This window comes from Pistacia vera, unplaced genomic scaffold (genome assembly GCF_008641045.1).
Source record: "Pistacia vera cultivar Batoury unplaced genomic scaffold, PisVer_v2 Contig719, whole genome shotgun sequence".
NCBI classification, from domain to species: domain Eukaryota; kingdom Viridiplantae; phylum Streptophyta; class Magnoliopsida; order Sapindales; family Anacardiaceae; genus Pistacia; species Pistacia vera.
In genome coordinates, this window is record NW_022196578.1 from 173,024 (window position 1) to 186,614 (window position 13,591).

Below are 13,591 nucleotides of genomic sequence, written 5' to 3' on the forward strand. Positions count from 1 at the left end.
TTAGGGAAAAGTGACATTTTATAGGGTTGCCCTAAAATCCTTTGAAGGTGTATTTACAAAAATACCCTTCCACTAAATATTTCATTAGTTTCCATGATTCCGAAACAAAATCATATCCCAGGTATTTCCCCGTTATTATTTTTATCCATTAATAACGTTCTTTCAATATTTAAAACATATATGCACCGATATATATGTATATATATTTATACGTATATGCATATATGTATACGTATATGCATATATGTATATGTATATACATATATCTACGTGTCTATATATATATATATATATATACATACATATATGTGTACGTATATACAAATATGTATACGTATATACATATATGTCTACGTGTATATACACACACACACACACACACATATATATATGATGGTTTATTTATTTACAATATATATATGACAATATACATATTTAAATAAATACCAATCTTACATATTAAATCCAGTACGGGATTGGATCCAGGCAACAACCTTTCCAGCAAATTTAATTGCTCCGTAAGATTTACCAAAATACTGCTTTGTCAATAAATGACGAAAATGCCCTCACATAATCTCTTCTTTAGTTTGCCTTTTATATGTGTGACCCGAAGGCTCCTTATCATATCGGTAGTGTGTAATATCATGATTGAGATCCAATCAATCATCTCATTACACACAGACCAAGATTGGCCGCTAGTAAAGCATTATGGCCACCCAACAGATTCGAATTCAACATAATTCGCTACCTGTCAACAGTATGGTTACCGTGCAATCAAATCCTTTCATTTTCTATTATCTCATCAAGGATTGAAGCATAGAAGTAACGTCGGCTTCAAATATAAACCACCTTGACCTATTTAGATTCTGTTATCGGACCAATCAACCAATCGAGCTCCAACTCGATTCCACTATGGCCACAGATTCCAAGGTCGTTGTCCTTCAATGGAATCTCACCAAGATAATATCTTGTAACACCCACATCGAGGTACGTAACTCTACTTATGTCTTAATGCCCTTAGTATTATGTTTTCTAAGGTGAAAGATTGACAGAGTTAACATTTTCACTTTTCGCCGCGACAAAGGAATTTTGTCGCCGTGACAATGAACTCACTGCCCAAATTCATGTGTTAGAAATTTTAGACTTCACCAAGGCAAAGAGAAAATTTCGTTGGGGCAAAGCATTCTTTGGAATTTTTGAGAAAATTCTGGAAAACTTGTTTAGGGGTTAAATGGTCGTTTCACCCAGAATTAGTTAAAAGTGTGGGGAGTGAAAAGAAGTAGAATTACATGGAGAATGCAATGGAAATGATGACATTATTGTAATTGGTAAAGGGCAAAGATGGAATTTCTTAGAAAGTGCAAGGGTAAAATGAGAAAGTATAGATAATATTATGTGTTATTAAGAGTTCAAGAGTTGAAACCCTAGCCACTTCTACCTTTTTTCACGCCACCTTCATCCCCAAAAGCTCTCAAATTTTCTCCAATTACTTTCCAAGGAAATCCATAGAATTTGGTTCACTTTTGGTAGAATTTCAATCCTAAGCATCCATAGGTAATATTCTTGCACCAAGATGTGAGATTAAAATTTTAAAGTGTTGAATTCTTATGGTTTATATGCTTAGGGTTTAAGAGAAAGAGAGTTGTGTCAAGGTTAGACTAAAGTGCTTGTGTTGCTCACATCTAAGGTAAGTAAATCCAACCCTAGTTATGATTTGAGCAATAATTGTGTAGAGAGATTCTTATATGTATGTATGTGTTTGTATATTGAGAATTGTTGATGGAATTGATAATGAATGATGGTTAGAATTCAGCCATGAGAAGTAGTGTTTATGTGTGGGGTGAACTGGTGGAAGTTTGGATGACTTATGAAAGAATTGGAGTAGAATTGTGGTGTGTGATTTCCTAGCCAGGTTTATTGCTGATTTTAGGGAGTTTTGCTCTAAATTTTGGTGGTTTGAGAGAGATGTAGAAGTGTAGCCAATTTAGTGTTTGTATGTTCATGCAAATTGTTTGATGAAACTTCTAAGTGAAGTGCATGCATGAATATGATATCTTGTTATCTTGATATGAATTTGTAGATGGTAGAGAATGACATATCCACATGCCATATAGCATTCTTGCATTTAAGCATTTGAATTTAGAAAGAATAACAAGAATAAACCCATCTACTTGCATACATACATATATGAGAACACTAAAGAACAAAGAGAAAGAAAGAAAAGAAAATTCATTATAGATTCAATTATTAAAGAAAAGAAAAGAAACTGAATTCTTATTTAAAAGAAAGATAAGAGAAGAGAAGGTTGTTGCGATGGGGAACCCGTGAGTGACAGAGAAACATAATAGCCCCACATGCTCCCCGCCTTCAGTGAGTGGCCTCAGAATAGAAAGAAGAATTTGTACAGTCTGTTAGAAGTGCATGTGGATGAGGACTGTACCCAGAAAGAATTTCATAATACACTGACATGGCCAGGGTTCCAAATCCATACCTCAACCGAGTCCGATCGGCAAACTAGAATAGAAGAGAATAGAAAGAAAGAAAGAAAGAAAGAAAGAAAGAATAGCAAGAAAAAAAAAATAGAAAAGAAAGAAGAGAAACAAAGAAAGAAAGAAAGAAACACAGAGAAAGAAAGAAAACAGAAAAGGAAATGCATCTCCTTTGCATTTGTGCATATGCATTATGCCATTTCTACTATACATAATTAGTTTTACTAATTGTGCTTACATATTAGTAAGTGAGAAACTAGAACATTAGAAAGAGCAGAGAAGAATAGAGAAGTTTGTTGTAAGGAAAGAAATTCAGAATACGAGTAACAGAGGAAGAAGGGTAGCATAATGGGTTTACTTACTGAGCAATTAGTGCTCACTCTGTTGATTTCACTGTTTTTGCAGGTAGTAGATGAGATGCGGTCGAATGGAATGTCAAGCAGTGGAGGAAGTTGGCAACACTGTCCGATTGTATTTTGTGTTTATTTGTATGACACTTTACTTGATGTAGAGATTTGTATATAAAGTAAAGTTAGTTTTTGGGCCCACTATCTAATACTTATATACATATATGTTTTTCTATGACATATTTAGTGAGTTTTCATTTTATATCTCCCAAGTATACTAGCTAGAAAGAACTATTACATATCTCATGTACACAGCAGTGATGAATCCTTTGTCAATCCATCATAATCGTGATGTACTTCTCAATGTAGCCAATTACTCCCATACTGATAACCTTATCAAGATTACTTTTGGTAAGTGTCAAACTACACCAATAGGTACACATGGCGCTCTGGTGATCTCAAATCTAAGGATCACATGCACCATCATCTGTTAGAGGATGTATTCCATGGACACTAGTGTTACCATCTATATGGAATCCTTTGATGGGCTAGTTCGGTGAACTCGTGGACAACAGGCACCCATGTGTGGCACTAAGTTGTCACCAAACAACCTTGACATGTGAGATCAGTCACTACCTTCCAATAGGGTCATTCAACACTATGATAGCCTTATCGTATTATCTGTGCCCTAGGCTAGGATAATACTCCACCTATGGACGTTTTTAGAATGGCCATTTGAAATGATCATAGGGATCTCACAATCAAGACTTATCACTGTTTGATTCCCTTGTCACGATTCAACCACTCTAAGGGCATATATTAATACATACATATGAAATATGCTTTACATAATATAATAAATGCCTTTTATATATATATTGAATATCCATGATCCATTGAGTCAACATACAACAATATGATTGGCTCAGGGGCACCTACTCTAACAATCTCCTACTTGCACCTGTAGCCAATCATTTGCGTATCTAATGCCAAATGATGCCAAGTGCCTGTCATGCTTCTGCTACAACAGAGTTTTAGTAAGTGGATCCGAGATGTTATCATCAATAGGTACTCTACTTATTTGCACATCTCCTCTCTCAACAATTACCTTGATAAGGTGAAAACGTTAGATAATGTGTTTGAATCTCTGATGAGACTGTGGTTCCTTGGCCTGAGCAATGGCCCCATTGTTTTCACATAATATCTCAACTAGATGAACAATGCTTGGAACTAGTCCAATTTCAGTAATGAACTTCCTGATCCAAACAACCTTTTTGGCAGCTTCTGACAGCGCAATGTACTCTGATTCTGTAGTAAAGTCAACAACAGTACTTTGCTTTGAGCTTTTCCAGCTCACTACAACTCCATTGAGATAAAAGACAACCTAATTGTGATCGAAAATCATCCATGTCAGTTTGAAAACTGGCATCACCGTATCCTTTTACAGTGAGTTCCTCCTCTTCTCCATAAACCTATCCTTAGTCCTCTTCAGGTACTTAAGATTGTTCTTAACCGCGATCCAGTGACGCTCACCTGGATCTAGTTGATATCTACTACAAATGCTCAGAACATATGAGACATCAATCTGAGTACATAACAAGGCATACATAATGGATCCTATAGCGGATGCGTGTGGTATCCAGTTCATCTTATCTCTCTCATGGGTGATTTCAAACACATGTCCTTAGCAGATAAACACCATGTGACACTAGAAGGAATCCCTTCTTGGATTCTTCTATACTGAATCTCTTTAGCATCCTATCAATATATGTACTCTGACTTAGGCCAAGCAACCTACGAGATCTATCACTATAGATCTTAATACCGAGGATGTAGGCTGCTTCCCCTAAGTCCTTCATGGAGAAGCACTTGGATAACAAGGTCTTTACCGTCTGCAAGTTCAGTATATCATTCCCAATAAGCAATATGTCATCGACATACAATACTAGGAATGCCACTGCGCTCCCACTGAACTTCTCATATACATAGGGCTCATCTTCGTTTTTTATGAAACTGAATTCCTTAACGGCTTCGTCAAAATGAATGTTCCAGCTCCTTGATGCTTAGTTAAGTCCATAAATGGACCTTTGCAACTTGCATACCTTTCTTGCTTGACCTTCGAGAACGAAACCATTAAGCTATGTCATATAGACATCCTCTTCAAGGTTTCCATTCAGAAAAGGAGTTTTGACATCCATTTGCGAAATTTCATAATCATGGTATGCAGCTATTGCAAGCATCATTTGAATAGACTTCAACATCGCTACCGGCAAAAAAGTTTCATCATAGTCTATGCCATACTTTTGCTTGAAACCTTTGGCAACCAATCGTGCTTTATAGGTATGCATGTTACCTTCCATGTTTGTCTTCTTCTTGAAGACTCATTTACAACCTATGGGTTTTATCCCATTTGGTAAACCCACCAATGACCATACTCGGTTTTGGTACATGGAGTCCATTTCAGATTTCAAGGCATAAAGCCATTTATCAGAGTCCGGAACTGATATAGCATCCCCGTAGGTTTGAGGTTCATCATCTTGATAAACTAGTATGTTGCCGTGCTGAGTCACGAGGTATCCATACCTCTTGGGCTCATGACATACTCAGCCAGACCATTAGGAAACGATCATCTATGGCAGCAGAAAACAAAAATAATTTACATGATAGATCGTTCCTTAGAACCAAGATTAGGGCACAAAAATTACAGTTTATACATTATAATAGAATCTACAGAAAAATCAGGTTAAAGTTTAGAAATCATACGCACGTTTGGAGGCTCCTCCAAGTTTGTCTCTGAACGGATTTCGCTACCGACCCAAGTGTAGGATCGAACCAATATAGTCCACACGAAGACAACTCTAACGAACTAAAAAGGGATTTGCTAGATCCTCTTTAGTCTTTAAGAACCAATAAGAAATCAATCAAAAATATTTCCAAACAAAAGGAATCTGGCGTGTGAGAGAATGAAAAAGAGGTTGGAGATTTGTTTTGAATGAAATAATAAAATCTCTATTTTATGTCACAAAGTGTTGCACTTACATAGTGCAACACTATACCCTATTCCATCATGGAATGGGCTTGGGCACCAACCCAAACAACTCCTTGCATCCAAATAGCCCCTTTAAGATATTTTAATTTTAATTATTATTGTTATTTCAATTAAATTCAATTAATATATATATTTCATATATTAACATTTAACAATAACAATAATTCATTTAAATATATGCGAACACATGTTTAAATATAATTTCACTTATTTAATTTAATTAACAAATTAAATAAAGGCTACGACTTTAGCAAATTTAATTGCACTATGAAATTAACAAAATACCCTTTTGCCTAAAAAGACGAAAACGCCCTTTTTATAAACTGGTTCTTAAATGATCTTCTATGTGTGTGATCTGTAGGCTCCTTATCATACCGGCAGTGTATAGTATCGTGATTAACACCAATTAATCGTCTCACTACACACAGACCAAGATTGGCCCCTAGCAAGGCATCATGGCCACCCGATAGATTCGGATTCAGCGAAGCAACTACTTGTCAATGATATGGTTACCATACAATCCGATCCTTTCATCATCCGTTATCGCGACGAGACCAGGGCATAGAAATAGTGTCAACCTCGGTTACTCTTGATTGTATTCAGGTACTGGACCAATGACCTGTATTATAAACTGGATAGAGCAACAACTCAATCCCACGGTGGCCATAGTTTTAGTGTCATTGCCATTTACTGAATTACGCTGTGAGATAACTTCCCCCCGTACCCGGGAGTCATGAATCCTTTGTCAATCCACCTAGTCTTGATACACTTCTTGATGTAGCCAATCACAACCGTATTGATAGCTCTGAATAGAACTGTGTTAGACTAGTGTCAAACTACACCAATTAGTGCACAAGGCGCTCCGGTGATCTCAAGTCTAAGGATCACATGCACCACCATTCGTTAAAGGATTTGTTCCATAGACACTGGGGTTACCATCCATATGGAATCCTCTGGTGGGTCACTCTAGTGAACTTGCCTATAGCAAGCACCCATGTGTTGTACCAGATTGTCACCAAACAACCTTGACAAGTGAGATCAGTCACTGCCTTTTGACAGGGTCATCCAACACTATGATAGCCTTACCGTATTGTCTATGCCCTTACTTCAGAACAATACTGGGGCTACAGATGTTTCTAGAATGGCCACCATATGTGCTCATAGGGTTTTCATATCAAGATTTGAAATACTTGATACCCTCGTCATGGTTCTACCATTCTAAGGACATATATCAATACATACAATGATGATTTACACGATATAGTATAAAATGCCTTTTATTGATCAATGAACATCATTACAAAGAGTCAATTCTACAATAATTGATTGGCTCTAGGGCATCTACTCTAATAATCTCCCACTTGCACTATAGCCAATCATTCATATATTTAATACCAAATGATCTTAAGTGCCTTTCATACTTCTACTGTGACAGAGGCTTTGTCAGTGGATCTGTGAGATTGTCATCAGTCTGCACTTTACTGATCTGCACATCTTTCCTCTCAACTATTTTGCTGATGAGATGGAATCGTCTAAGTATGTGTCTAGACTTCTTATGAGACTGTGGTTCCCTGGCTTGAGCTATTGCTCCATTGTTGTCACAATAGATGTCTATTAGATCAAGAATCGTGGAAACCACACCAAGTTCAGTAACGAACTTCTTAATTCAGACTGCCTTTTTGGCCGCATCTGACAATGCAATATACTCAGCCTCCATTGTAGGGTCAATTACGGTGCTTTGCTTAGAGCTTTTCCAGCTCACTGCACCCCTATTGAGACAAAATACAAACCCTGATTGCAATCGATAATCATCTTTGTTTGTTTGGAAACTAGCATCACTGTATCCTTTTATAGTGCGCTCATCTTCCCCTCCATAAACCAAGAACATATCCTTAGTCCTCTTCAGGTACTTAAGAATATTTTGACAGCCATCCAGTGATGCTCACCCGGATCCGATTGATATCTGCTACAAGTGCTCAAAGCACATGAGACATCAATCCGAGTATAAAGCATGGCATACATGATAGATCCAATCGCTAATGCATATGGGATCCTCTTCATCCTATCTCTCTCATCTTGTGTTCTGGGACACAATTCCTTAGAGAGATAAACACCATGTGACATTGGAAGAAATCCCTTCTTAGATTCTTCCATACTAAATCTTTTCAGTACTTTGTCAATATATGCGCTCTGACTTAGGCCAAGCAACCTACGCGATCTATCACGATAGATCTTTATTCCAAGGATGTAAGCTGCTTCCCCTAAGTCCTTCATGGAGAAGCACTTGAATAACCAAGTCTTTACCGACTGCAAGTTTGGTATGTCATTCCCGATCAGAAGTATGTCATCGATATACAACACTAGGAATGCCACTGCGCTCCCACTCACTTTCTTGAAAACATAAGGCTCATCTTCATTCTTGATCAAATCGAATTTTTTTACGACTTCATAAAAACGAATATTCCAGCTCCTTGAAGCTTGCTTGAGTCCATAAATGGATCTCTGCAACTTGCATACCCTATTAGCTTGCCCATTAAGAACGAAACCATCAGGTTATGTCATATACACATCCTCCTCAAGGTTTCCATTCAGAAAAGCAGTTTTGACATCCATTTGCCAAATCTCATAGTCATGATATGCAGCCATTGCAAGAATAATCCGGATGGATTTAATCATGGCAACTAGTGAAAAGGTTTCTTCGTAGTCAATACCATGAATTTGTTTGAAACCTTTGGCAACCAGTCGTGCCTTATAAGTATGCACATTGCCATCCATGTCAGTCCTCTTCTTGAAGACCCATTTACACCCTATGGTTTTACCCCTTCAGGTTGTTCCACTAGAGACCATACTTGGTTCTCGTACATAGACTCCATCTCAGATTTCATGGCTTCAAGCCATTTAACAGAATCTGGATTCGATATAGCGTCTTCGTAGGTTCTGGGTTCATCGTCTTGGTAGACTAGTACGTCACCATGTTGAGTCACGAGATAACCATATCTCTCGGGCTCATGGCGTACTCTCCCAGATCTACGTAGCTCTTGTGCTACCTGAGGTGGCTCACTTTGATCCACAAGGTGTGGAGTAACCTCCTCTTGATGTTCAACCACCTTCTGTGGCACATCATCCCGTCCTTCGTCTAGTATATTTTGTGGTTCTAAAACTTCATGGAGTTCTACTTTTCTCCTACTAGTACTTCTTAGAAAAAATTCCTTTTCTAAGAAGACACCGGAACGAGCAACAAAAATTTTGTATTCTTCTAGGTGGTAGAAATAGTATCTTTTGGTCTCCTTTGGATACCCCAAAAATATACAGTTACAGGATTTTGGGCCCAGCTTGTTCGAAGTCAATTTCTTAACATAAGTTCGCAACCCCAAATCCTTAGATAAGACAAGTTGGGCTTTTGCCCACTCTATAGTTCATATAGAGTCTTATCTACAGACTTTGACGGCATACAGTTTAAAACGTGAGGCGCAGTTTCTTGGGCATAACCCTAGAATGATGCAAGTAGATCACTAAAACTCATCATGGACCTAACCATGTCAAGTAAGGTCTTATTCCTCCTTTTTGACACTCCATTGTGTTGGGGTGTATACAGAGGGTTGAGTTGTGATACTATCCCACATTCCTTCAGGTATTCAGAAAACCCTGAGCTAAAGTATTCTCCTCCTCGATCTGACCGAAGAGCTTTAATACTTTTGCCCAACATATTCTGTACTTCATTCCTGAATTCTTTGAATTTATCAAAGGCTTCAGATTTATGTCTTATAAGGTAGACATAACCATATCTACTGAAATCATCAGTAAATGTGATGAAGTATGAATATCCACCTCTGGCTTCAACTGTTAGTGGACCACATACATCACTATGGATGATGCCTAACAGTTCAGTAGCTCTTTCACCTTGTCTTGTGAAAGGAGACTTGGTTATCTTGCCTAACAGGCATGACTCGCATACCTCAAATGACTGAAAGTCAAAAAGGTCCAAAACTCCATCCCTTTGAAGTTTTGCAATGTGGGTCTTATTAACATGACCCAATGTATAGTGCCAGAGGTATGTCTGGTTTTGATCGCTATGTTTAGCTTTCTTGGTTTCAACATTGAGAATATCTTTATTGTTTAAATCAAGAACATATAATCCATTATATAACCTTGCAATTCCAAATAGAATACCATTCAAACTAAAGGACAACAATCCATTAGATATCTCAAAATGGTACCCCATATTATCCAAAGCGGATACTAAAATAATATTTCTAGAAATAGAAGGTACGTGATAACAGTTATGTAGTTCCAACAACAAGCCCGTAGGCAAACATAAATAGTAAGTCCCTACAACCAATGCAGCCACATGTGCTCCATTTCCAACTCGTAGGTCCACCTCTCCCTTGGCGAGCACTCTACTCTGCCTCAGTCCCTGCACATCAGTACAAATGTGAGTACCACATCCTGTGTTAATAACCCAAGATATTGAGGGAGAGAAGTTAATCTCAATCATAAACATACCTGAAGTCGTAGCATCTGACTTCTTCTTACTTGCGAGGAAAGCCTTGCAGTGTTTCCTCCAGTGGCTAGGCTTGCCATAAAAGAAGCAGACTACTTTGCCCTTCCCTATGCCACTCTTAGGCCCAAGAGCAACATGTCCTTTGGGCTTGGGCTTAGGTTTGGCCTTGGCCTTACCCTGCTATTACCCTTTCCTTTACCAGCAGCAACCAGTAAAACAGGCTTGGACTTCTTCAAGTCTTGCTCTACAGTCCTCAGCATGTTCAAAAGCTCCGATAGGGTTTTCACCATTGTGTTCATATTGAAGTTCATTATGAACGGTGCATAAGAGTCAGGCAAGGATTGCAGAATCAAATCCATTTATAATTATGCATCCAACTCAAATCCCAAAGTCTCAAGCCTCTCTATGTGCTCTATCATTTGAGCACATGAGGACCAACTTGGGCTCCCTCAGTCAGACGACTTCCAAACAGTGCTTTTGACACCTTGTACCACTCATGTCGAGCATTCCCTTCGAAAAGCTCCTCAAGGTTTAGAATGATGGCAACAACGTCCATATTCTCATGCTGCTTTTGTAGCATTGGTGTCATCGATGCTAACATCAAGCATTAAACACCATCAGCATCATCAAGGAACTTTTGATAAGTATCCTTTACTTCCTGAGTGGCATCAAGATCAGGCTCAGCCATGTATGGCTTTTCCAGGATATACAATTTCTTTTTCGACTTGAGTATAATCTGAAGATTACGATACCAGTCTGAGAAATTGGATCCATCCAACCTGTTTTCTTTCTCGATTATCGGTCGCAGGTTCATTTTGCTCATTTTGGTGAATCTACAATTGCAGAAAAGAAAAAGTTATTATAAAGTTCATTATTATTTAATATGGTCTTTTATTAAACGACGCTCCCACTATTTTACTCAAGTCAATAGCCCTCACTATTAACTCGGGAAAGCCCGTTGGCTTTCCTAGTGGACTGAGATCCCATCCTGCCCATTTCAAACCTTCGCTTTGGCAAACAAGTCAAAATAGGTTGATTAGGTAGGCCAACAAACTTAATCCACACCAGTTGATAGCTCCTACTATCAACCTCAAATGTTAAGAAGCTAACAAGCCAATCACACAATCCAATGGCCCCAACCATCGTCCTCAAGTGTGATTCTTAGTATCAGTAGAGTGGACACTACATGTCACCATGTACACACAATATGTGTACTTCTCTATTATGCCTATGACGCGTTTATCAACCTTCACTTTGGCGAACAAGCAAAACCGTCATTTTAAGTCGACCCATCACCATTAAGGAAAACTCCAATGCATTTTAACCTCCCACTGGTAGAAGTGTACCATTTGCTTTGGCAAACAAGGTTTCGACGAATAGTGGTTTGATTAAAACCATGGTGATGGAAGGCTTACGTGACTTAATATCCTTCAATTGAGGGTTTGTTATTTAATGTCTCACCAGATTATTATCTTTGTTAGAATGACATTGTTTGGCATGTTATTGAACATTCAACCTTAGCATGCATTCTAAACAAAATATTAAAATGTGTCGGTACATGGCCTAACTAAAACTGATTTCCTCAAGCCTAGAGGAATCGGTGGGTCACTTAGGGGTCTTGTAATAAATATCTTGAGTCTTCAAGTATGATTGCCTCGTCCTTTGCTCCATCTCAAGTCCATTACAAAAACATCATACTAATTTTACATCAACAAATTTAGAAACCTCGATTTACATTCGAAGAGAGTGAGATGAGAAGATAATGTACATCAAGAAGAGGAGAAACGCAGGACACGCAGGCCTTATCTTATAAATTACAATCATACATACGCAAAAATTTTAAAACATTCACCATAGGTCTAAGGCTCATGTACCGGGCACCATGCAATATACAAAAAAGTACATGGCACGCATTTCAAAAATAATCAATTTTGAATTGGGTGGGTGAATTATTAATTACCCCCTGACAATCTACAGATCTATATTTGGTCCAAAAGTTTTGAAACTTTTTAATTTGACCCTTGCGTACTCGGAAGTGCGCTCGCTGCGGCGATGGGTTAGATTGCCATAGCGTGCTCTGATTAATGTCACGTTCACGCTTTACGTGCGTTCACCGCAACGATGGTTTATATTGTCGTGGCGAACGATGATTGACAGTGTTCGTCCTAAGGACGATCGCCACGGCGATGGATTATATCGCTGCGGCAAGCATTGATTTTGCAATCAGCGTGTATGCCAACAACGCACACCATGACGATGGTTTATATCGCCACGACGAGCGTACACTGATCTGTAGCAACAAAACAATTCAACCAGCAACCAAAATACGCCAAACCGATTTTGCAATCAATCTAAACTACTGATTTCAACAAAAGTCCATAACCTAGTATATTCCAAAATTGTAGATCATCAACAAATTAAATTAATCAATTAATTGATTTCTTCAAACATGCTTTCATGGCAGATTTTGTGCAGATTCATCAAGGCAACATGTTATCAATCAAATACATGTAATCAACCATTCACAAAAACTGTAAAATCTAGTACCCTAGGCTCTCATATCACTATTAGGAAACGATCATCTATGGCAGCGGAAAACAAAAATAATTTACATGATAGATCGTTCCTTAGAACCAAGATCAGGGCACAAAATTACAGTTTATACATTATAATAGAATCTGTAAAAAAAATCAGTTTAAAGTTTAGAAATCATACGTATGTTTGGAGGCTCCTCCAAGTTTGTCTCTGAACAAATTTCGCTACCGACCCAAGTGTAGGATCGAACCAATGTAGTCCACACAAAGATAACTCTAACGAACTAAAGAGGGATTTGCTAGATCCTCTTCAGTCTTTAAGAACCAAGAAGAAATCAATCAAAAAAATTTCCAAACAAAAGGAATCTGGCATGGGAGAGAATGAAAAAGGGGCTGGAGATTTGTTTTGAATGAAATAATAAAATCTCTATTTTATTTCACAAAGTGTTGCACTTATATAGTGTAACACTATACCCTATTCCATCATGGAATGGGCTTCGGCACCAACCCAAACAACTCCTGGCATCCAAATAGCCCTTTTAAGATATTTTAATTTTAATTATTATTGTTATTTCAATTAAATTAAATTAATATATATATTTCATATATTAACATTTAACAATAACAATAATTCATTTAAATATATGCGAATGCATATTTAAATATAATTT